The sequence below is a fragment of the Pogona vitticeps genome, chromosome 1, assembly GCF_051106095.1.
Source record: "Pogona vitticeps strain Pit_001003342236 chromosome 1, PviZW2.1, whole genome shotgun sequence".
Lineage (NCBI taxonomy): Eukaryota > Metazoa > Chordata > Lepidosauria > Squamata > Agamidae > Pogona > Pogona vitticeps.
In genome coordinates this window covers 221,699,952-221,727,316 of record NC_135783.1, presented here as the reverse complement: position 1 = coordinate 221,727,316, position 27,365 = coordinate 221,699,952, and the positions used below count along the sequence as shown (strand labels likewise).

At 39.2% G+C, this 27,365-nt stretch overlaps 1 protein-coding gene across 5 annotated transcripts in view; it reads right to left on the bottom strand.

Annotated features, from left to right (window-relative positions):
- Positions 1-27,365, bottom strand: part of LRP1B (LDL receptor related protein 1B) — a 1,166,776-nt gene that overhangs the window by 772,348 nt on the left and 367,063 nt on the right. The window lies entirely within an intron of this gene.

Sequence of the window (27,365 nt, the reverse complement as noted above, 5' to 3'; positions counted from 1 at the left end):
TGGTGAAATTTCCTTTTCAGTCTCAGTGAGAGTTTTCACCCTTGCAAGAATAATGTTTGCAGTAGTTGTACAGTTTGCTGTTGTTGCTATTATAAATTATGAAAACTGTTTTAAAGTACCATGTTCCATGGATGCTTAAAAATAATTTTAAAAGGGGATAGTTACTTCCTTCATGTTAATCTTTCAGCTGGTCCTTTATAGCTTATTTCTCTTAGTTTCACAAAGACAGAAGCTTATTCTTTTACACAAAGACATTGCCCCCAAAATATAGAAATCCCCCCCCAAAAAAGAGATTTTTTTTCGCCTTTTCATCATGCTACCATAGGGAATTGGAAAGTTTTAGAATTTTTTTTTTCATTCTCAACAGTTTTTTCCAGTCTGGCTATGCTAAGAAATCTCCTTGGACCAGCAAATTTCATAACTTGCTATGAAAATGAGACCCTATTTCCATTTTTCCCTGTTTTTCACCTAATCTTTCATGGAATAAATTGCTCCTTTGGACATAGCTCAGTATCCTTTCCGGGGAATTTTTGTGCAGGAAAGATGTCATTGTGCAAGAACTGCAGTCATTTTTCAAAGATTGGTTAAAAAAAAATAAAGACCACAAAACATCTGAAAAATCCTGTGAGGTTTCTTTTCACATTCCCAAGGGGAGGGGGAGCTTGCACAGAGAAATCTCTGTGCTCTTCTCTGCTTCCTTCCTGAGGACTTTTTTTCCAGTTTCTTGTCAAGAATGAGAGTCTGTGAGATTCATATCCCTATCTTAAGAGATAAGAAATCTTGCCAGAGTTAATGAAATCTTGACAGATATTTTTTAGTAAGTCAAGACAGTTGTCTGAGCTGAATATGAAAGCATTAGGAAGATCTCTTCAAATCCCTAGCTAAAACCAAGCCTAATATCCAAGGAACCCATGTGCTTGCCTCCACTCTTCCTTGCAGTGTTCCTACTGGACAGCTACAAGGACGGTAGGTAGAAGGTCCAAAGTTCATACTTCTCTCTCAGAACTTTTAGTCCCCAGGTGTTCTTGGATTAAAACTCTAGAAGCCTCCACCACTAGCTGTGTTGGCCAAGATTTCTGGGAGTTGCAGTCCAAGAACATCTGGGGATGTCTTTATCCGGGTTTTATTATCGATTCCTGATTCATTTGTGTGTGTGTGTGTGTGTGTGTGTGTGTGTGTGTGTCTGTGTGTGTGTGTGTGTGTGTGTGTGAGAGAGAGAGAGAGAGACAGAGAGACAGAGAGAGAGAGAGAACATCTGCCTTCCAGATTTAAGTTCTCATTTTAATGCATGTTCTTCAAGCGATGTCTAATGACTCAAACCATTTGTAGAATAAGTCTCATCTTTCAGTTGCCTTCATCACTTCTGATAAAATGTCAATTTCCGCTGTTTCCCATATCTTCTCTAGGCCAAAGCTCTGTTGCTGTTGTTGTTTCCAAGCGGGATATGCTATATTTCCTATAGTCCTTCACATTGCATTGAATCATTGTTGTGGCTGTTATGCCTTGGCAAAATAACTAAAGTCATCAACATTAGTGCCAAATTTGGTGCTGATCCAAGGTCTGTTGTTGTTGTTGTTGTTGTTTAAAGTGCCCTAGTTTTTGAATAGCCCTATGGAATGCTGAATTGGGCTGTGGCACAATAACATTGGTGATTTTTAGCAGAAATAATCAGTCTACATACTTATTCCTTTTTTTGCCCACTGACAAATAACTCTTCAAAACCATGAAAAAATGTAACTTTTATAGCTTCCCATAACATCACAAAAATAGCAATAGCACTCTAAGGTCAGAACGAAGCAGTCATTTTTGTTTCACTTTAATGTGGACATGAAGAGAAACATAAAGTATAGCATCTGGCAGGTCATTTACTAGAAAAATAAGGATGTCGAACAGCAAGCGTGTAGCACAGTTGTTGGCCTGGGCAAAAATAGATCATCAAAAAAGACACTGGATTTTTTCCTACTCATCTCCTTCTTGGTGATTCTTAGAGTAATATGTTGACATTACATATTTAGAGTAAATATGCATCTTATAGCTGTAGAGAACTATAGCCTGATTTTACATTTATTTAGACAGAAGCACATATTGGAAGCAGCAGCACAGCTGCAGCACTATAAGACATTGCTCTAGTGCAGAATCTAAAAACTGTGAATTGCCCCTGAATACTATAATATTTACCAAGCAATCTCCTCTCTCTCTCTCTCTCCCTCCCTCCCTCCCTCCCTCCCTCTCTCTCTCTCTCACACACACACACACACACACACACACACACACACACACACTACAGCAACTCCACTGGCTGCCAATTTGTTTCCAGACTGTTGTGCCTAATTGCTTTGATTTTATATTTGACATTGCTTTTGTTTACTGTTTCTTAGAGTGGTATTTTTAGTATTTAAATACTTAGTGTTTTTTAGCTTGAAATATTGTCTTTTAAAATTATGTAATCTGCCTTGAGTCCTTTTAAAAAAGAAAGATGGGGTAAATGTATATTTTTGTAAATAAATAAAATATAGGCCTCTTAGTTTGTGGTTGTGATAGCTGGAAAAGAGACTGACATAGAACTGCCAATACTGTATTGTATACAAATACATAATGTAATCGCATTTGTGATACTATGTACATTGTCCATTGGCTGCTGCTGGCTTCCAGACCAAGTTCAAAATGTTGATGCTGATTTACAATGCCTTAAATCAGTGGGTGTTCTTGGACTACAACTCCCAGAAGCCTTCACCACCACCTCTGCTGGCCAGGATTTCTGGGATTTGAAGTCCAAGTACATCTGGAGGCCCAAGGTTGGAGACCACTGCCTTAAATGGACTGAGATTTGAATATATGAGAGCATTTCCCCCATATATAATTGTCTGAAAGTGGGCTCCTACCTGTCCCACTATTGAGAAAGGCACACTATTTACTTATTTATCTATTTGCCACCCTTCGCTCTATGTAGATAGCTCAAGGTAGTTTATAACACTTAAAATACACCCTAAAAATTGACTAGGCAAAGAATTTAAATATATATATATGAAAAAATACGGTAACTACCATGAGCTAATCCATAAATGTATCAATTTAGATGCTCAATTGGTGCTTTAAAAAAATATTTTTACCTGCTGTCAGAGGGAGAGCCAGGAGGGAGCGAAAAATATGTTATGAGTAGTAGAAGCTTGTTGATATGTGTTAGATAATTATGACCATGAAAGTTATTTAAATGTTCACAGCTTATTTCCTGCTGAATTTATTGTTATTGTAATTGTTGAATTGTTCCTTCAACAAGAGCCTCGTAGCACAGTGGTTAAACCGCTGTACTGCAGCCAAAACTGTGCTCACGACCTGGGGTTCAATCCCAGGTAGCTGGCTCAAGGTTGACTCAGCCTTCTATCCTTCCGAGGTCGGTAAAATGAGTACCCAGCTCGCTGGGGGGGGGGCAATGTGTAGCCTGCGTAATTAACTTGTAAACCGCCCAGAGAGTGCTTGAAACACTATGGGGCGGTATATAAGCAGCATGCTTTTGCTTTGTTTCATTATTCCCCACAGATAAAGGACACCAAATAATTAAATGGCTGGGATTCTTAGAGTCTTCTAACCAATATTCCTAACTCCTGCACACACGTATTTCGAAACTTTCTCACTTTTTTAGTTGAGTTTCATCCGAAGTTTCCAGTTACTTTTGCATTTTGGCGTCTCATCTTCAAGATATTATGGGTAGCACATGACCTCTTCTTGTACTACTTGCTACAAGTCAGATTGTTGTTCCCGAGTTAGGAAAAGAAATTTATGTGTCTCATAGGAGGGTAGGGGGCCATCTTTTCTACAATTTAAAATTGGCCCCAGCATCTCTGTGATAAAGAAATAGTTTCTGAAAACAACAGCAACCTATGTAAATCTTTAACCTCAATAGCAAACTCTGAATTGAGCCATTTGTGAGTTTTCCCAATATAGATAACAACAGTTCCACTTCCCCTACTGTTTTCACATACTCTTGGTCTTCTTGTTTCCTGCTGAAACCAATCTCAGTCAGAGAGGCTATTTTCTCGTTATCAGTGCTCTGATCAGAGGCAGAAAGTACTTATAATCTCCTGAGAAAAATGCTCTCACTAGATTTCCAGGCACATTTTGGAGACCCAAGAGATTTTGATAGTTGAGATAAAGTTTTAATAAGAATCAACATGGTTGGGTGCCTATCAGAAAAGAGCTGGACCTCAGGACCTTTTGATGCCTGCTATTTCTTGTGATAAGGGAAAAACAAATAAAATGCAGCAGTTTCTATTGCCTGTTTGTAATGTGCACACTGGGAAACCTTAACATCACTACAGCCTTCACTGTGGTTGTGATTCAACCTTTCTTCCATGTTTGCAGGTATGTTTTCTACCAAGTGAAGCAAGCATTTCTCCCTGTCTTAGAATTTCTAAATAAAGTGCCACATGAAGCAAGCAATTCCTCCATGATTTCTCTTCCTTGTATTTCTTTCTATGACTGGATCATGAATTTTATTGACAAAGGTATTTAAGAAAAAAGTTGAATCTCAGTTATACTGTGGTGTTCAAGTCTCAGGGTCGCTTTCAAATAGAATATGCAATTACTGTCAGTGTAAAGTTTTCTTACAACCTCTAAAGAATAAAATCACATATACTAACCCTTTATATCATATTTGAATTTATAGGGAGGCACCATATCTCAGCAGTACATCATTGATTTTCCATACAAAATGCCCTACACCCAATCCCTACTATTTTTGTGAGAGATTAGAAGAGACTCCTATCTGAATACCTGGAGAGACAATGCCAGCCTATGGCTTTCACTTCTTATCCATTCCTTCTAATGGGTTTCCCATGATTGACTTAAGGAATTTATAGTAGGTTTCATCATTAGGATTAGCTTTCTAGTGGGGGGAGATTAAACAAAATTTGTTTGTTACATTTACATCCTGCCCTCCCTCCAGGGAAATCAAGGTGGCATACCTGGCTCTGCATCTCTTCACTTCATCACAACCCAGTGAGTTACATCTGTCACAAACACCCACCTTGAGAACTATTTGCTTTTTTCAGGGACATATTTGACCCACAGCATGCCTTATAGCTACAAGAATCTAAAATAACCTTTTCCTTATGAAAAAGAAGATGGAAAAGCAGCACCTTCTACCTGAGTGCTATCCCCTCTACCCTGGTAAGCGGAGAAAACTCAAACCATTATTGCAATAGAGCAAGAAAGGAGAAGCCCCCTGTTGAAAAAAAAAGAGAGATGGGACAAGAAAAAGGTGGGGAAATTGGAACAGGAAAGTGAGGGGAGAAAGAAAAGGAGAAAGTTATAAATAGGGAGAAGAGTGAAGAAAGGAGTAGAAGGCCCAAGAGAAGTAGAAGCCGCTACAGTAGAATGAAGGAAAGACAGGTGAGTGTTACCTGAGGGATGGGAATGGATATGGATGAAGAAGCCACAGACCCATTAATGGGAAAGATGGATGTTGCCTATAGAAAAGTAGAAAAGAGGAGGCATTGCTACCCACCCAGGAAACCCCGGGAGAGAAAGAGAAAGCAGAAAGTGCAGTAAGGAGGTCAAGGAAGAAAGAGCATGCAAAGAGAGAGAAACGAGGGAAAGAGCAGAATGGAGAGATTTGTGCCACAGCAGGAACTTTCACCCACAAGATGGAGGGGAACTGTCTCCCCAGAGATGACCACACAAGCAGGAGAACTAAGGGGTGATGACACATTGCCCTGTTTCTGCCATTGTCAGAGAACCCAAGCAAGATGTTGAACCTAGAGAAAGAACAATCTTGAGGCTTGGGGAAGTTGGAGATCTCAGCCAGTTATAGTTAACCCCTTCCTTTCCCTGTTGGAGGAGAAGGTGAAACCTGCTTTGTTACAGATTGTAAATACTACATTGAATGCTTTGGAAGTAAAGGTTGATAGTTGAAAGCAAGAACAAATGTCTAGAGCATGTGTTGCATGGGAAAAAAAGGGTGTGGGTGGAAATGAACCCTTATACTGTACTTGTCTTTCTTTGACACATACACCTGCTAATATTTCAGCATTTTGAGTTTATGGGGTGCCTTAAAAATGAAAACTGCTTTTAAAAATATGCATTAAAGGTGAAAGTATTATAGGAAAACTACAGTTGGGAATACAATTTTCTTTACAGCCACTTGCGCTGGTAAAAAAACCTACTGATTACTATAACAAGGCAGAAGCAGCTCATTCAATTTCATGACAGTTTTTGTGAAAAAATAACTAATAGAATGCTGTCATAATGTGAACAGACAACAAAACGGGAAAATGTAGAGTTCCTTTTAAAATGCTGCTTCTGCTGTGTTTTACCTATAATGTTAATTACAAAGAGATATCACAAAGATATGGAAACCTATGTTAAACAAATGAGCATAAGAATATATTTTACAATAAAAGTTTTTATAGAATAGAGTAAAACAAGAAAAAGATGAATGTTATATTAAGCTGTTTGTTTAATATTAAGCAAGTAGAGAAGCGAAAACAAATGTGTCATTTGTTTTATAAGGCTTTAGCCCTGTAATTATTAATAAGTTTTGAAAAGGGTATAAACTAGTAGGCGGGGTAAGAAAATATTTGTGTATGTTAACAACATACTAAGAGCTAAGTGGTGCTTTTTATTTTGTATATTTTTACTTTTAAAGTTTAAATACTTTTTATGCATTTCATTGAAAGTTATAAGGCTTTTTTGCTTTTCATAATTTTATTTTTAAGAAATTGGAAGAGAGCTATCTTAAAATCTATTCTCTTCCTCTGTAGGCAATAAGCTCCTGTGTTTTAACCCCCTCCCTTTTTTAATCAAGCATGATTACAGTTATTTTTTAGACTTTGTATAGTTACATGCTTGCAATAGAGGTGTTTTTTCTAACTTAAGTTTTTTTGTGGAAAAACTGAGTTCAGTTTTTATAGATTTTGAAGCATATGTGCCTACAAGTTTTCCCTCATAAATGTACGGCTGTCTTTGATATTTTTTGGATTTGCTATTTTTAATTATGAAACTTAAAAATTATAATAGAACTTGTACAGAATTAACAAGTTTTGAAGTTGCCTAGGATTATTGCAACAAGAGGACATCCTGTAATGAGGGACCCCGATAAATTTTGAAAAGCTTGTCACTGATTCTCTGGTTTCGTTTTGGGATTAATCCTTTACTGGGATAATATCAGCATTGACAAATCATAGAATCTCTTCTTTGCTGGGAGGTCTATAAATTTCTGCAGGACTCCTGTGGGGAGACAAGTAACCTTATCAGGTTCTGACATTATGGTGAACCAGCCCTGAGGATCAGATAACCAGATAAGCTAAGATAAAGATGAGATAAGAAATCCAGAAGACTGATATGCTTAGTTTCTAGACTTAAAATATTTTTCTGAGCCTGATCAACTCAGAAATAAGATGAACTCTACTTTCTCTGTGTTAACCCCCACAGAAAAAACATTTGCACATTAAAAACAAGTCACATGTCTTTCTCTGTTCCAAAATATAGTGTTGATTTCCTTGTATTTATATAGCACATTTTGGGCACAGCCAAAAGAAACTTTTGTCAAAATCTGGCCCTTTGATTGATTGATTGATTGATTGATTGATTTGATTTGATTTGATTTGATTTGATTTGTATCCCGCCTATCGGGGCCACCAGTCCACTCTAGGCGGCTTTTAGCTTCTGAGATTAGCCCTTTACTGAGATAAGGTCAGCTATGACGAATCATAAAATCGATTAATTGCCTGGAAAGTCTATACATTTCTGTAGGACTCCTGGGGGAGTCTGGTATCCTTTATTAGGGTCTGACAACCCCTACACACAAACACACACATCCCACACACATATAGGATGTGAATCTCATAATCTCTTACACTTAGAGGGGAAAACCCTGTTCTCTCCACATCAAAATTTCTGTGTGGAAAAAAAATCCTGAGAAATGTTTAGAAGTTTTTGCAAGTTATTTCCAAGAATAAACCAAGCAGCACAGGGTTACTACAGATTCACCCATAAATGGCGAAAGAAAAACCAAGCTTTACAGATTTTATTAAAGTTCCCTTTCAGAGTGGCATATTTCCTGCATACTATTTCAGCAGAAAGGGAATTAAGCTGATTTGTTAGTTTTGTACACAGAGCAACATGTGAAAATGAAAGAGATAAATCTTGGATTTCATTTTTGTGGGGATTTATAAAAGGTCACTGGTGTGGAGGGAACTCTTGTTGGGGAGTCCTGGCATTATGACACACAAAAAATCACTAGGAACAAGAAAATGTTCGCGCACTTGTCACATTCCTAACATCCACATCCTTCAAAAACTTTAGAAAGAATGAGGCTTAAGATTTCTCCCAACTCTAAGACATCAACCTGGGGTTTTATATAGCCATGTATGCAGCTCATTGAAGCCAATCATTATGGGAACAAAGTGGTTTTGCCTTGTTATATACAATGGTGAAATATTTCAGATAAAATTTTAAGCACATTTAATTTAAAGAACACATATAAGTGATTAGCCACTTTTATCCTCACAACAGCTCTGAGAAAGGAAACATATTCCTCTAAATGTGTGAGTTAACTGACACAATTATTTCTATTTTCCTGGTAGAAAAGGGAGTGAGCTATTCCTGTTTCCCCTGTACCCTCTGACATACTTTCAAAGTCTGTGCTGGAGACCTAGAAGACTTTCTGGAGTAAATTATTAGGCTCTGAAAAAGGATGTAAGGGGAAGAGGGGAATCACCTGTACTGATGACCCAAGTCCTTTCATCAGAAGAACGAAACTGTCAAATCCATACCAAAATGACTTACCCAAAAATATTCCTTGGCTAAGGTGGGGATAACAAATCCTCACTTGTTCAATTCTCAGGTGTGAGAATATACAACTGCAGAATTTTTCTCTTTGTATGAAAGATATTGACAAGATTTCTCAAATCTGCAAGAACAAATTTTGCACAAACAAGCAGAATCCTATGGCTAATTAGGTTGGCATAAGTGCAATGGTGTAACCTGCAGGTATGAATTGCAAATCATCTCTTGTATCTCTCATTGTGTGTGAATCACATGAATCAGTTCACAATAAATGAGTCGCAAATTTTTAACTAATGGCAATTTCCTGCTATTTGTACCACTGCATGTACTTTGGTGTAACTAATCAACAGGATCCTGGCCATTGTGCGAGTTGTGCAATCTGAAAATGCTGTGCAAAACATAGATTATCCCATGTAGAACAAGTAGTTTTGAGACTGTATCACTGGGCTGAGGACATTTGAGTCCAAGTCCCTCCCTTCCAATTCTGACACAATTTACTTCAGGTCTTTGTACATTTACCTTTTGGATGTTATGCCTGCCTATCTATCTATCTATCTATCTATCTATCTATCTATCTATCTATCTATCTATCTATCTATCTATCTATCTATCTATCTATCTATCTATCTATCTATCTATCTATCTATCTATCTGATAAAAATTAAAAGTCGACACTATTTGTTCATTTTCTCCATGGGCCTACCTAAATATCATACACTTGTTTTCAGTAATTGCACCTTCTCCCCTGAGCCATTTTGCTAGTATAATAAGAAAGATAATAAGCTAATTTAATCCCATTGTTATGGTTATTCAGTATAAAGCAGTCACAATTCTCTATATTTTAGCAACCTGTCCCATACACTTTATATTTTATGATGACATGCATAATAACCTCTTCATTGGGGAAAGGCAGAAAGGGGAATATGGCAGATGATCTGGGAGCAAATGGCAGCAGTCTTGTGTCAGTTTGTCTCACTGGTATGTTATGAAACAAAATGATGTGACAGTATTATTGACTGTAGCATTTCTAGGGTTGTAACAAGTGCATTCTTAAGGTCTGATCGTGTCCATGGAGCTTACAGAATAAATTAACATGCAGTTACAGAAATCCTGTGCATTTGCTATGAAGGGGAGATCTTAAAAAAAAACTAAATTGTTTTATTGATTGTAAAATATTGCTTCACACCACTTTTCTGCTGGAATAGATGAACCAGAATCTGATTATATGAAAGACTCAGAGAAAATGGCCAGCATTTCTTCCTCTTCCTATGCATGGAGAGAAGAGATTCTTTAATTATGATTACCTGCCTACAAGCAAGTTGATTAAAAAACTAAGTACAACATCAGCAACAACAACTGTTCAGGTCTGGTACCTCTTAAAAATAAAATAAAAAATAGTACTGGTTAGTCAAGGGTGCTTCAGAATTTTGCTGGCAGCACTGCAGTTTTATTCTGGTACTTGCTGCAGGAAACACATGGTGAACCGTACATCTAAAACATGCAGATTGCTGAGATCTGAGTTTTGTTACTTTTAAGTATTCTGCCAAATTGCTTTGTATCCCCAATATGACAGCAAGGTCACTCGATACAGGAGAATTCCCAAGTTCAGTACTGATTAATATTGTGGTGGTGCTGCGGGTTAAACCGTTGATGCCTCTGTGATGCGGGGTCAGAAGACCAGCAGTCTTAAGATCATATCCATCCAACGGAGCGAGCTCTCGTCGCTTGTCCCAGCTCCTGCCAACCTAACAGTTTGAAAGCATGCAAATGCAAGTAGATAAATAGGTACCACCACGGTGGGGAGGTAATGGTGTTCCGTGTCTAGTCACGCTGGCTACATGACCACAGAAACTGTCTATGGGCAAAACGCTGGCTCTACAGCTTGGAAACAGGAATGAGCACCACCCCCTAAAGTCAGACACGACTGAACAAATTGTCAAGGGGAACCTTTACCTTTACCTTAAGTATGGCCAAATCCATGGAGTCTGAAGAAAGATTAACACAAATTTATAGTCTATATAGAACAGAACATCCACAAATTCCGTTGATTCAAATGGGCCACTCTAGTTTATTTATTTATTTATTTATTTATTGGATTTATATACCGCCCCATAGCGCTACAAGCACTCTCCGGGCGGTTTACAATTTTAATTATAAAGGCTACACATTGCCCCCCCAGCAAGCTGGGTACTCATTTTACCGACCTCGGAAGGATGGAAGGCTGAGTCAACCTTGAGCCGGCTACCTGGGATTTGAACCCCAGGTCGTGAGCACAGTTTTAGCTGCAGTACAGCGTTTTAACCACTGCGCCACGAGGTAAGTTGCAGCTTACCATATTTTTCGCACCATAAGACACACTTTTCCCCCACAAAACAGGGAGGTGGAAAGTCTGTGCATCTTATGGAGCGAAGAAAACAGATTCTATTTTCCTGTTTTCTTCTCCTAAAAATTGGTGCGTCTTATGGAAAGGTGCGTCTTATGGAGCGAAAAATACGGTACTTTGCTGTAATACAGGGGTGAGCAATTAATTTCTATAGGGGGCTACATGAAAAATTTGAACTGTGTTCAGGGGCCGAACCAACTTTACTTAAAAATAAAATGAAACAGTGATGTTATGATTGTTTTTATTTTAAACTTGTTAATCTTCAGAAATAGTAAAGAGGTTTTTTTTTGCGGTATGTTAAAATAAGCAACTGATCAACTTTAGACAAAAAGCTATAAATGGTTTTGATGTTCAACTTGTTCAGTGAGAGAAATCCAATCTGTCTTGGGCTTGAACAAGTGTTTGAACACCAGACTGGAGCAACGATCGGTGGGCCAGACAGGAGCGGCTCGCGGGACGTATGTGGCCCTCGGGCCGCACTTTGCCCAGGTCTGCTGTAATAAGTTGCTATGCTAGGCAACAGGATTTAAGCCATCATACCACTTTTTAACCTGAGCAAACTTCCAGTTGCAGATTTTCAAGTGGTGAGGGACTCTGCTATTGAAAGCAAAAGGAACGTCAAAAATCTCCAGCAGACATAACTCTTTGCATGTGCCTGGGTCTATCATAGAATAAATTAGTTGGAAGGGGCCTATTAGGCCATTGAGTCCAACACCCTGCTCAATGCAGGAATCAAATCAAAGAGGCCCCCTTTCTGAGACAAAAGTGTGCATTATTAACAATTTTAAAAAATACACAAGTATATCAAAATATTGGTAAAATGAAGTTGGATCCTATAAAAATATTTAGTCAAATTAAGTTGAATTCCATCGAAATAAAATATTCTTTGTTTGGAAGCTGACTTTAATAGATTCAGACCATTGCATCAATATTGTCTAGGGGACTACCGTTTTTACATGGGCTTGTCAACAGTCCTCTGTGGTTTCAGACTGGGCATTTATCCAGCCTTGTCAGGAGAGAGGACAAAGGTTGAATCTTGGCCTTTCTTTATGCAAATCTATAATTGAACTTTCCAACTTTTCCCAGAGCTGCAGTTTTCTTGAGCATACTCCAGCATTATGCTACACAGGACAATAGTACCATATTTTTCTGTGTAGGAAAAACAGTTAAAGAAAAAATTGAGGGTTGTTTTATACACAGAAGTAAAGAGGGAGGAGGGATTGAGGCACTTTGATCCTTGCTTTCCCCCTCCTCTTCTTGCAAAGAAAGAAATTTTAGATTAGAGAAGTGGTGGTGTCTTATACACAGAAAAATATGGTAATTTTATATTGTGGTCACATTTATGGAAAAATCAATCCGTATAACAGCTCTCCCTTTTCTCCTTGCAAAATATTGTTTTGGTTGCTTCCACCCATGAAAAGACTGCTAGTTTCCTACGCTGCACACTGAAACCTTAACAGTACAACTGAAACTAAAACTTATGGCAGCCATAGTGCATTTGGGATGGGCAGCAGCCACTTGTGCTGGCACAGCTGTTCTCTTGCTAGCACAATCCCACTTCTGCCAGCTGATCTTAGACCTGCCAGCATAACTGGATCTGCTGAAACAACTGCTGTGCTGGCTGAGATCAGCTGGCAAGAAAGAATCAGAAAGGGTATGGAAAAGGAAAGGCCCTGGAAAGGAGATAGGTAACACCAGATCCAAAACCCTCTCAGCCAGACTCAGAACCACTATCTTGGCTTAAAGTTAGACCACGGCAATGGCAGTTCTAAGTAATTTCCAACATCCCTAGGTTTACGGGGGTTTGGGTTCAGTACAGCTTCAGCTGCCTTATGTTCAGCTCAGCAATCCCCAGCCATCTTGGTTAGTTAGGAGTATGCTCTACTCAGGAGTATAATCCCCATGAACTCAGTGGGGCTTGCTTCTAAGTAGACACAGCATTTTCTATTTGTCACATGCATTCAGCTGAAAGCTGAAGAAGTGCACAATATCCTCAACCTAAGTCATTATTTTCTCCAAATTGTTAAAATACGTTGTGATTTGTAAAATGTCTGAAGGGAAAAAAGGGATTATTTTTTAAATGGCGAATGCACTCAGTAGTTTTTCAAAATATACTGTACTGCTTTTATTTCGTGGTGGTGATCATGCACAGACCTATCTGAGTTCCATATATATTAAATTTTCATTTTTTTTCATTTCTGGAAAAATCAGAACTCTCAATATTTATGCAGTCTTATTTTGCCTCACAATATCCCGTACAGGCCCTCCTTACAATATTGTATTTTCCATAGCAGTCTGCACTGTTCTGATGATAAACCTTTACTACATTTTAACTCATGATGTGTCACATGAACCTATAGATTAAAATTATTGTTCAATATAGAGTGCAAAATGGCAATTTGTAGGCACAGTTTTAAAAAACGCACGTAAGTAATATGTTGGCTGTTTTAAAGCAGCTATCACAGCTGCATGTTCCCTGTTTTTTTTCCTTTGCTCCCTTTCCCTACTGTATACTACCACATTTTTGCTAGTTCTGAAGGATAAATTATAACAAAGATTTCATGCTCATATTTAAGACACAATTTCTCTCTCCACTCACAGCTTCTCTCTCCCTCTCTCTCCTTCTCTGCACCCCTCCCCCTCTTTTATTCTCTCCACATCCCCTCCTGTTTTACATTTGTGCAAAATAGTGCTGGTAATTTTGTATATTTTCTTATGTATTCCATCCACGAACAAGCCATCAAAGAGACAGAGGTGAATGTTCTGCTGTATCTGAGGAGCTATAAACATGTGTATGGATTCAGAATGCAAAGATCCTGTTGAGGACTTTATACCCTTGGGAAAGACAGCATATCCAACTTGTAATTTTTCCCTCCTTTGACAATGGCATTATTAGGTATGTAGTAATACCAGTTTCCCATGCCGCTTACATCCACCATTAAGTAAATGTTAAAAATTCTATCCTTATTAAGGAAATTGATCTATCTAAAAACAGCCCTCTGGAAATGAATCTGCCTTTCATTCACTGTGACAAAATCTAGATAACAATGCAAAATGCTATTAAAAATGATGACTGTATTCAAAATGTCATTACATTACAAAACCTTTGCTAACCTACATACCGATTAGAAGTCAACATATGGCTTGATTACAGCCTAATGAAGTGTCCATCATGGATTTGGTTGCTACACAGCCCATCTTTGTAATAGTTAAAGACTTTCTTGCTCATTCCACATGGGGCTGGAACTGGATGTTATGCTGAATTCATCCTTTTCCTGTCCATAAGGTGTAAAAGGACTTCCATGCAAATGAAAGAAAGCTTCAGTTTCACCCATCCCTACTCTGTGGTGATAGAGAAGGAAATATACATTATCTCATAAAGTTAAAATATGGAAAGTTGTACTAGACACTGTCTTGAAATAGTGAAAAACAGACATGTGGGTGTTACTGTTGGTGGCAGCCAGACAAAAGTTTAGGGTACAGTGGTGCCTTGCAAGACGAGTGCTTCGTTTAACAAAGAAATCGCATAACAATGTTTCCTATGGGTTTTTTTCGCTTTGCGATGATCAGTTACCTGCTTCGCTAACCTATTATCTCAAAACGAAGATTTTCACACAGCTGATCAGCGGTTTAAAAATGGCCACCGAGTAAAAAAATGACTGCCCACTGTTTTCTGGGACGGATTCCTCACTGCACGGGCAGCGAAAATGGCTGCGCTATGGAGGATCTTCACTGGATGGTGAGTTTCAAGCCCATCGTTCGTTCGTTTAGTCGTTTAGTCGTGTCCGACTCTTCGTGACCCCATGGACCAGAACACGCCAGGCCCTCCTGTCTTCCACTGCCTCCCGGAGTTGGGTCAGATTCATGTTGGTTGCTTCGGTGACACTGTCCAACCATCTCATCCTCTGTCGTCCCCTTCTCCTCTTGCCTTCACACTTTCCCAACATTAAGGTCTTTTCAAGCCCATAGGAATGTATTAATCGGGTTTTAATGCGTTCCTATGGGCTTTTAAAAATCGCTATATGATGTTTTTGTTCTACAGCGATTTCACTGGAACGAATTAACATCGTAATGCGATGCACCACTGTACTACCTAGTGTCTCATCATAAGCCTTTCAGGGTAAGGAATACTCAGGAGCAAACCATTGCTCTAATTTCCCATGCAAGCAAAATGATGCTCAGGGTTTGCAACTAAGGTTTTATCTTACATGGAGTGAGAAGTGGCTGGATTCTGAAAAAGGATATAATCTCAAGATTATATTGCAAATATCCACTAAATACCCACCAAATAATTTCACAAGGTTAGTTTAGGCTTTATAAACTGTGTGGATAATAAGAAGCTATGGGTTGTGCTAAAATAAATAGGTGTGCTTCAGCACTTGGAAGAACCTCATGGCGCAGTGGTTAAACTGCTGTACTGTAACCAAAACTGTGCTCACGACCTGGGGTTCAATCCCAGGTAGCCGGCTCAAGGTTGACTCAGCTTTCTGTCCTTCTAAGGTTGGTAAAATGAGTACCCGGTTCACTGGGATGGGGATGGCAATTTTTATCCTGCATAATTGACTTGTTTAACTATCCAGAGAGTGCTTGAAGCGCCATGGGGTGGTATATAAGCAGCACACTTTTCCTTTTTCCTTTGATTATCCTATAACTTACAATGTGGAGAGAAGCTACTGTTGCTGGCCTATTGCTGAGCAGATCCTAGACTGCCTAAACATGCATACAAAATTACAACACACAACTCATTGGAGAGAAAAGGCCATGACTTTATTGGTAATAGCAGCAGTTCCTGGAGTGCATTGGAGAATTGCATTGAGAGGCCTGAACACCCCCAATGACCTTACCGCCCATTTCACTAGCCACTGAGGTTTCCACCAGGAGTGGCCATCCTCTGGTGACCACACAGGCATATGCAACTCCATTACTCTCTGCCACCTGAGGGCAAGACCAGGCCAGTGGGTCCTCCTGAGCTAGGCCAGACCACGGCCCTTCCCCTAATTCCCTATATGTAGAGATTCCTTCACCATCCCTGGCAACAGATCCACCACCGTAAAAGAGGGAGGGGGTAAAGAGCTGGCAATCTGCATACTGAGGGGAATGGTCCATCGCCACATATTTTGTGCTGGACAAGTGGATTGACCTTGAAAATCCCTGTTGCTTGGTCTGCTAACCCACAATCGTAAATGTTAAATTTGCCCCACTAGTCATTGTAAAGCTAGCAGGGGCATTCCCCTTCCCACTGGCCAATGAGAAACCAGTAGGAACGGAGGGTTCCTCCCCACAGTCATCCACCCCAGTCTCTCCTCTCAGCAAGTGTCAGGTGGGTATCAGCATGTTGGACTATGGATCTAGTTATGGACTATGGGTAACTATGGACTAGTTATCTGGGCTTCCATTTAGGACAAAATATGGAGAGGCAGAAAGGTTTTCTGTAGGCAAATGTGTGCATTTTATCCCCCCCCCCCCGTTCAATGTGTACGCAGAACATAACATATGAAAACCTGGACTAAATTCATATGAAGGAGGAGTGAAAATTTGTGGAATTAAGATATGCAGATGACACCATCTTACTGGCAGAAAGTAGCATTCCCTTGAAAAGAATTTTGGTGAAAGTGAAAGAAGTGTCAAAAGTACAGTTGAATATTAAGAAGGCAAAAATCATTTAGAAGGACACAACTTTAATGTTGATAATGAAGACATTGAAATAGTTCGAGATTTTTGTATACCTTGTCTGAATCATCAACCCAAATGGAGATGGCAGCCAAGAAATCAGAAGAAGGCCGAAACTTGGAAGGACATGTGTAAGAATATGTCACTGGATACCAAGACCAAAATCATCCACTATGGTGTATTTCCTGTTATTATATATGGGTGTGAAAGCTGGAGAGTGAAGAAAGCTGATAGGGGGGAAATTATTTGTTTGAAATGTGGTGCTGGAGGAGAGTTTTGCAGATATTCTGGACTGCCAGAAAAATGAACAAGTAGATCTTAAAGGTCTGTAAGGAAAAATGATGAAACTGAAGCTGTCCTACTTTGGATACATCAAGAGAAGGCAGGATTCTCCGGAGAAGACAACTGGGAGAGGTGGAAAGCAGCTGGAAAAGAGGAAGAACAAATATGAGATGGACTCCCTAAAGGGATCAAAGGCTTGAGTTTTAGGGCTGCTAAGGATAAAATGTTTTGGAGATCACTAATTCATAGTGTTGCTATAAGTTGGAGGCGACTTGACAGGATATAACAGCAAACTGTCTAGTGTGGTACAGTTGCTGCTTTACAGACGTTGTTCACCTTTCATGAAGTACCAAGATTTGTCAAGCTACTAAGCTTGCTATTGTTCAGAAATGTGTGTAGGAATTCTGAAATATGGCTTTCTTCTTGACATTTCAACTCAATATTCTCCTTCTCTGTGTTCAGTAAGACAAGGGTCATAAAGTGAATTCAATCTGTATGAATGCATCATATAAAAAGATATCTTTTGGTATTCCTTCTTATGTTCAGTTAAAAAAAAAAACCTCTCAGTTTTTTTGCCCTGAGCATATCATTGTTCAATGCTGCAAATACAGAACTGCACTAATATGTCACAACGTTAAAACTACCTACTTAATATTGTGTAGGCATGGACCCCACATGACTTAGGAAGGCTGAGTTAGTTCAGTTCACAGAGAGAAAGCATAGCTTTCTTCAGGGGTCAAAAACAGAGAAAGTTACGGTTTTGGATGCTTGCTGGCCAGGAGATTCTGGGTGCGGTACTTCAAATATGTAACTTTTCCTAGCTGTGCTTCAGATTCTGGTTTCCAAATGGACTCTTCCTGTTTACCTCTTTAAGTTCCACCCCCATGAAAACCAGGCTTAAGTCTATACAAATGCGTCTCCGCCAATCACTCGTTGACAAATCACTCATCAAATCATTTGGAATTCACTACTACACCATCTCATTTTATTTTGTCATCTTCTCTTTTGTTGGTAAATTGCACTATAAGCCTTTTGTCAGCAGGAAAGTACTACCCCTCTTGCTATGAAATTTTGAAAAGCTTCGTATCCATTGATTATGCCATATACAGTGGTGCCTAGGAAGCTGGGCTGAGGGCGAAGGCCAGGTCTGTTTGCATGGATGCCTTGCTGAGTTTTTTTTTCCTGGGCTTTCTTTTTGTCTCCTGAGCACATGGCCTGGGGGTGGGGCCTAGGGGTGGGACTTCCTGATTTAAAAGAGCGTGTCTCTGGCCTTAATATGGTAAATAGGAAAGCCAATGAGATTTGCATAAGCCGGGTAGTCAGGAAAGTTTTAAGGATCAGATCATACTTTTGCACTATTAAAGAGCAGGCCGGGTAGGTGGGGCTCGTCAGCCATGGAAGGCAACCCATCTAGGAGAAGGAAAACTCCAATTTCAAACCTCCACTCCCTTGTGGCTATATCCACTGATGGAAAAGGCTTCAGGAGTTAACCTCGAGGCAAAATCTGGAGCCGGAGTCCCGAAGGCAGTTCGTGTCGTTCTGCCAACTCCTGCGACGTCGCTGGAGCCAGTTGTATTGGCTCTTGCCTTTCCACTGGACCATTTCAGCAATGTGGAGAGGGGGGATCTCCTGCTTGGGTAACAGCCTATCCTCCATATTACCTTACCCGGGCTTCATGCTCTGGAGAGGACACTCCTCGATTCAGAGCATGTTACCATAGTCTCTCGAGACTGAAGGATGCCTATGCTTGGACCCCACATGATCTTTGAATATGTCCCGTGGTATCTGGCACCAAGAGATTAGCAGTAGATCCTGTAAATTCTGCATGTTGCAAGGTGGGGCCTCGGATTTGGTGTTTCAGCACAACCCACAGATGCTCAATCAGACTGAGATCTGGGGAATTTGGATGCCAAAGCAACACCTTGAAATCTTCATTATGTTCTTTTTAATACCATTCTTGAACAATTTTTTCAGGGTGGCAGTGTGCATTATGGGGACACAGAACAAAGCCTTCTTGTTCCCATACTTTGGAACTCTCTCCCATAGGAGCCAGGATGGACCCATCTTTGCTGCCCTTCTGAAAGCAGGCAAAACCCTTTCTCTTCAGACAAGCTTTCTCTCAGCAACTCCGTACATGAGTACATGGCTGGCTACATGATTGACTTTCAGATGGATTGTTACTGCTCTGATTGGGTCTTTAGTACAACCTGTGTTTACGATCAGTCAGATTGGTACGTATTATCTGTTCCTTTTTAGTATTCACATATTTCTTTTTTTAGCTTTAATATTGCCTCTTAATGATGTAAGCTAACTCTTTATATTAATTGTCCTTAGCTTTAAATATTGTCCAAGGATGTAAATCACCATTGAATACTCATTGTTTTCAGCTTTCAATAGGATATAAGCCACCTTTGATCTTTTTAAGGAGAAAGGTGGGGTAAAAATATTTTAGATAAATAATCATGCTGAAAGAGGCCACTGCCAACAGGAAACACCAGTGTACCCTCTAATTTTTAGCCCTGCTGGGTGGGCCTCCACCTCTCTTTCTCACAATTTCACCCTTATGTGCATGTGTGATCCTGCTCCCCTACCGGGATTCCACAGTGACTGGAACCTAACTGGTTGAATATGATCACTTTTTGGGGGAGGAAGAAAGCTGTGTGGAGGGAGGCAGAGAGGTTTGCGCCTGGCTTAGAGGGAACCTTGGGGAGCACCACTGTAATGAAGGGGTGTACATAGTCTGCAACAATCTCTGATGCCAGTTGACCAGCTGTTCTTCCTTGCACCACTTTTGGTTGGTACCAAAACAACCACATACTGGGAACATCCCCACAAGACTCGCCATTTTGGAGATGCTCTGACCCATCTAACCATCACTATTTGGCCATTGTCAAAGTCACTCAGATATTTTTGCTTGACCAAATGCCCTGCTCCCAACACTGTAATTCACACCACTTGACACATGCCACTGTAACAATATAATCAATGCTATTCACTTCACCTGTGAGTGGTTTTAATAGTGTGGCTGACCAGTGTAAACTGACATGCAATTTTCATCAATCTGCACTGGCCAAATTCAACATGACCAAACCATTATGCATATCAAGAAGACCATGTTATGTCTGCCTGCTCTACACGGACAAACAAAAAAAAGTCTCTCAGCAAAAGGGGGGCAATCCTGATTTACCACTAGTATAACTGAACACCCAAGGATTAAAACTCACTCTTTTAAGAATTAAGTAGTTAAACCTTGGGCCTTAGTGATCATCAAAGCTCTCCGTTTTGGCATCTGCATTCAGGCTGCTCCCTCTGTCTGATTTTTGTTCCAACATTTGCAATGTTTGGAAAATTCTCACAAGTTCTTAACTGGAATCGAAAGTTAAGACTGGAATTCTGTTGGGGCTGTCCTCTTGGCCAACCTTTGGTTGCCAAAGCAGTAAAACATTACTATTTTCATTGTGCAGATGCTTCTCTGTTGTACAAGCTGCAGCTATGTCCCACCATGGGCTGAGAAGGTCACTGCATGATGATAGGGCAATAGAGCCTCCAGGCCAGCTTTCTCGCCACTGGTGAGGCTTCCAATCTCTCTCTCTTCTTTTAGCAGCCATGTACATATGTATACTGATGGAGCTCACAGCTCCACCAGTATTATACAGGATTCCAGCCTGTATAATACTGTAACCCTACAATATTTGCATTTGGATGCAAAAGTTATGCCAGGGTCTTTATCTTATGCAAAGGCCCTGTCTGTGGAATTGAAAAATAACATCAATGCTACAATTTTCCCTTGATTCAGAGGAAAATGATTCAATTGAATCATATTTCTTTTGTCATGACCCCACAGCTACTGTTTTATCCTGTAGAGGTGTGAGGTTTAATTATAATGGGGGAACAGGCAGAATTATGTATTTAAGTGAAAGCCCCTTCTTTTTATTTACTATTTCAAGAGCTACAGTGATTACAGTGGCTGAAATCCTGTTGCTTAGCATAATAAAATCCGTAATGTTTAGTCCATTCCTAGCAGACAAATTAAAGGTCCCCACTAAGACTCTTAGGGTGTCTGCACACACACTAAACAAGTATGTCTGTCCCCTACACACCTGAGACTCACAATGGGGACTTTTTTGCACTAGCCAGGAATTAACTGAAAGTTAACATTTTTTTCTCATGATAGGAAACAGGATTTCAGCCAGTATATAATGGAAACAGGTATATTTTTGCTTATAGTTGGGCACATTTATACTATGTCTGCAAAGGCCTACATTATTGTTTAAGAAGGGCCATTCAGAAAGAAATTGATAATATTTATATTATTTGATGCATAATTACACATGAATAACTAACTATCCGGGCACAGCAAAAAGTAGAAGCTGGTGTACTGGGCAGTGCATTGTGGAGCGTGCAACAAAAGTCTTATAGTTCTACGGCTAAAGGCAATGCAAAGCTTTTATTCCCTGGTCTAGTAACCAGTATCTTAGTGCTGGTTCTTACTGATATACCCCGACAATTTACCTGGGTTACAGCAAGAGAGATATAAGACTGTATTAATCTAACTGTAAATATAGAGGGCAGCAAGCAACATTCTCCATGAACATTCTGCCTTTGTTGACATGCCAGATATTAAACGTCTGGGAAAAAAGAAGCCAGCCCCTAAAAGCTGAAAAGGATCTTTACAATACCTTCTATCATTTGTAAAGAACATGCAATGAAACGATTCATTTTTAGAATGGACTTTCACCCCAGAGCTAACAGGGTTACATTTCATGCCAAATAAAAATTAGATGAATCTCATAATAAAACATTATGGCTGCTGGCACAATTAATTAGGGCTTGAGGAGAGGCCAGTGCAGCTTTCACCTTTTGTGACTCTGAACTGTCACACACAAGAAGTGACAAATACTGGGAACTAAAGAATCCGTACAGGAAGGAAGACTGAAAGAAACTATATGAGGAAGAAGGGACTGGGAAAACATTAATAGGCCAGAATTCTGCATTTGGACGTTTGTTAAAATAAATGTCGGAGGTAATATTATCCAGCCACAAAATGTGGACATGGATACAAATGCTATGTATCGCACCACAATGCTGAAATGCAATTACAGAAAAAAGCTAAGGCTAAATTGTGGTGAATAGTTAAGCAGCATTTTAAGTGATAGCTCCTTGTGTGCACAAATTAAACCACAGGAACTATTAAATAAAACTCTTCACTCTTGTCAGTACACCGTTTCATTTTCTAAGCCTTTGCCTCTCTGAATTGGGAGAAAGCTTGTTCTAATAAACACTTCCCACAGAAAAGAGAAAAGTTCCAGTGTCACAGAGAGTAGGCGGTATCCTGTTCAATATTTATGCATGTGTGGAGCACCAACTGGGGAAGCTGCCACAGCTATCTGATGAAATTCTGGTTGCTCATGACCAGGCACTTGAGCAACACCTTGTCAGATTGCCATGGCAACTTCTGCAGCTGGAGTTCTGCACATACATGAATATTGAACAGGATTCTGGCCAATATTAATTTAACACACTTTCTCCTACAGTATCAAGAAAATTAGTATCTGAACCTTTAGAAAAACAAAACAAATGGTGCCTCATCACAGTAGCTCATGCCGACTACCTTTCTGTCATTAAAATCCAGCCATATGACAGATTCTGAAGTTAACGCGGACCTTGGATAATATTAGGATGAGGTTTTAGTAAGTAGAATATACACTTCAAACACAAATTATGATTTAATGCCTGTTGGGTTTTGGTTAAATTCACCCATATCTCCATCCACACTACTGTTCCTTATATGTCATATTAATGTGCCCCCAGAGTGTCCTAGCAGTGCACTGCTGTTCTTGCTACTTCTTGACAATTCACATTCCTTTATTTGAAATGGATTTCCCAATCAGGATAACTGGCAGAAATGTTTTGTTCTTGTATTCTATGACCGTTTGTAGTCTCTGACATATGATACTAGTTCTAGAAGTTGTAGCCCTCAGACTCCCTTCCTTACACATCAGACTTCTCATCAGCACTGACTTTCTGAACTCCTTAGACAGCCCACCTCCCTTGTCTTCTTTATATTCTGTACTCACTGAATTCACCCATCTTGCCTTAGCTTGTCCTCCTGCTTATAACTCTTGATTATCCTCTACATTTTCCCTACACTGCTTTCTATTCTTCAGTACCACCTGCTTTATCCACTACTACTTTTGTCTTTCTGCTCTGGCTGGCTCTTCCACCTTACATCTTACAACCATGCCTTTAAAAAGCTTTGCATACATCAAGGCAGAAAATACAGGAAAATGAAGTTGACATTGCACAGGCAGTAGCAATGGCAGTAGGAGTGGGGTCGGGAGCAAGTTCTCCCATAATCTACTCTGCAAATAGCAAAGGTTCCATATTTAAAAGGTCAACAGAATGAATCTTTGAAGTTCAGTAATCTAAAGTCTATAAATTTAAAGGAAAGGCATAGTTGCTGATCGTTAGCAACAAACACAGACTATTTATACACTATAGGTCATTTGGATGTTATTTGTAAAAGGACCAAACTATACATTTTAGATTGCTAACATGATGGGTAAAACATCATTATATCTTTTTTGTTTTTACCTTGTGGGAAAGTAATTAGCTTTGCAACTGGGTGCAAATAATTCAGATACTCTTGGACCTATATTAGTAGAGATCTAATATGTAACACTAATGTTTGAGGTACGCTAAATCATAAACTCTCACTGAATTAATGTCCATTTATTGAATCTCAGATAACGCTAGAACCATTTCATACCTAAGAAGCATTGGTAAAGCAGACATTAGTATGAGACTGTATTTTCCTTAATGACTAGTGGTCTGAGAGGGATTTTTAAACTGTTGTGCGCTGTTGTTTTAAATATGTTTTAGTATTGATTTTTTTTACCTTTTTATAAAAAACATATTTTTATTCATACATACCAACTAGAATTGGGGACAAATAAAAAAATGGTGATTTGTTTTGATCTGTTATTTGTCCAGGTTAATGGATCAACAAATACAAATATTCTCTGACTAATCGACGGATCAATCAGTTGATTTTTCTGCAATTTAAATGGCTGTAACACTGGCTTCCCAACCACCTGGATACACCAAATTTGCGAGGATGCTTCCTCAGACGCTTCTCTACAAATCCTGAAAGTTTGGTGAACATTGGATCACGGACCCACAAGTTATATAGTCACAAAGAGAAAGCTCCCCCCAGGTACTTAGAGAGTCCAGAATCACAATGAAGCTTCCTATGTCTTTCCACAACATGCCTGCCAACTTTGGTGAAGACTGGATATCGGACACCTCAGTTATTCACCCACAAATTGGGTCCCCCCAGGAGAGTTTACCACATGGCACAGAAGCCCATTCTGCCTACTGGCTGCCAATCAGCTGATCAGAAGCTGATAGACAGCCTACCCCCACACCCCCTTCCTTTCCCTACCTTAGGCCCCACACCATTCCCGACACCCCCTTTCCTTAATAGCTGCTGCCGAGGTCTCCATCAGGCCTTCGCAGCCACGGCGTGTAAAAAGGAAGACTGGCTGCCCTTTGCAAAGATGGCAACTGCAGCTTCCCTACCCTAAATGAAGCTGCAGCTGCCATCTTTGCAAAGGGCAGCCTGGATTCCCTTAAGGCAGGCTAAGGGAATCCAGGCTGCCCTTTACAAAGATGACAGCTGCAGCTTCCCTACCCTAAATGAAGCTGCAGCTACTATCTTTGCAAAGGGCAGCCAGTCTCCATTTTTACATATGTGTCTCTGAGGCCAGAAGACCTCAACAGCAGCGATTAAGGTAAGAGGGTGTTGGTGGGGGTGGGGTGGCATGGCATAGGGCCTCAGGTAGGGAAAAGAAAGGGACAGGGGTAGGCTGTGGTATTGAGTGGCTGTGTTGGGTGGTGTCTGCCTTTCTGCTGCCAATCAGCTGATTGGCGACCAGTAGGCAGAATGGTGTTTTGTGGGGGTTTTTAATATGAAGGGCGAATAAAAATGGGTAAATATGCATCCCTTCATATTTGTGGGGGTCTCTGGAACCCACAAATACGGATCGATGAACATTTAACGAATTAGCTATATTCGTTGGAAAAAACAATCCGTATTTATATTTGCCTCATCTCTAATACCAACATACACAACAACAACAAACTAAAACCTAACAGTAATAACAAAACATCAAAACTAAACATCCCTACTACATCCCTGCTACACCTATAGATCAGAGATTTCGCCATCATCTGGTCATCTGAATATCAAAGGTTCACCATAAACTAATTCTTCCCCTAAACTTCTATCTTTTCCTGAGCCCAGTTATATATCAGCTTCCAGTTTTCCTTTACAAAGTGTCTCGGTTAATCCCGTAATGCCTCTGAAACCGTATCTAGTTCTGCAATAGCTTCTTTAATAGCTCTTCCATCATTGGTGTTTCTCCATTCTTCCATTTTTGGGCCCAGAGTAACCTAGCTGCAGTAAATACTGTATATACAGTAGACTATATTTTATTTTCTTATCAATAATATATGGCATTATATTCAATAATAAATTTTCACGTTTAAAACTTATTTTTTGCTGAACAATCTCTTATGACATTTCCCAAACCTGTGACTTTTATATTTATTTATTTATTTATTTATTTATTTATTTATTTATTTATTTATTTATTTATGTATTTATTTATTTATTTATGTATTTATTTATTTATTTATTTATATTTGCTTTTTCACATAACCACCATACATGATAAGTCCCTGGATTCATTTTTTTAACATTTCCAACAAACATTACTGATCCCTTCTGATTTTTTTGGCCAATCTTACAAAAGTGAAATGTCATCTATGAAACATTTTAAGGATGTTTTCTCTAAGATTAACTGGCTTAATCATTTTATAGTTATGTTTCAACATTTTTGTCCATTCATCAATATCAATATTATATCCAAAGTTTTGTGCCGTTTTATCATTACCTCCTTCACCCTCTCCTTCTCTACTCGAATGGATATGTATACCTTTTTTATTATTTTCTCATCAGTATAAATCTATAATTCATCCACCTGAACTTCCCCCTCAAAAAAGCCCATGTTTTTGTCCTTTTTGTATCTTGAGTCTAGTTTCAGTGCTGACCACCAATCTGTAGCAAGACCCAATTTCTCTAGGTTTTGTTTGTCTTTCATATTTTGATCTTTAGTTAACAAGTCTTTATACGTAAGCACAGCTCCATTCTGATTCAATACTTTCCAAGTAAATGCCTCTATTGGTGCTACCAATATTGGAATTTTCTTATTGGTTTTCTTTTGAAATTTTTGCCTTACTAGACACAACACTTTCCTCACAATATGTTCTGTGAAATGTGTCTCTTCTTTTAGGTTTTCCATACCACACATAGGCATGCCAACCCATTTTTAATCATGACCTTCCAATTTCAACAGTCTTTGATTTTCTATTATTACCCATTCTTTTATCCAGATATAGCACATGCCTTATAATAGTCAATTCGGCAGTCCTAAGCTACCTCTCTCTTTTAAATCTTGCAATGATTTTGTTTACCATTTTTAATATGATGTTAGTTTAATTCTTTTTACTATGTGTATTCCTACTGTTTTTAGCTTTTAAATATTGTCTTTTTTAATGATGTAAGCTGCCTTGGGTCCTTTTAAAGGAGAAAGGTGAGATAAAATATTTTAAATAAATAAATAAACCTACCATCAGACTCACCACAAGGCAACTTCAGCCTAGAAGCAAGTTTCAAAATAAACCTTTTCAAAATGTTCAGCTATTTAAATGTCTGCAGTTGCCACCTCTTCTCATAAACTATTTTTGCTGTGAGAATGTTCCTCTCACCAGGGCAATTCTGCAAAGCAAATTGCAAGGAGATAAGGGAAGGCCAGCCCTTCCCTTTCCATGTTTTGATAATATGGTTTGTTAGTCAAGGGTTCTGCTTCACTGCTTCAGTTGCAACATAATATGGTTAAACATAGTGGCACTCTGCAATTTCCTCTAAGCCTTATTAACTGTGATGACTGGCATGGAGCACTATCAGCAATGAAGACTGATAGCTGTTTTTTTAGACGATACCTTTCTACAAAGTATTATAATTATTAGTATTGTAAAAAAACCTGAGATTTTAACTTTAATCAACCCTTCCTATATATTATAAGAGAAAAAAAGTTTTCCCCATGGATTCTTCCTTTACTGTTTATGAACAGATGTAAGAAGGAAACACAGTTTATGGTGCACTGGTTCTAAATTAACTCAT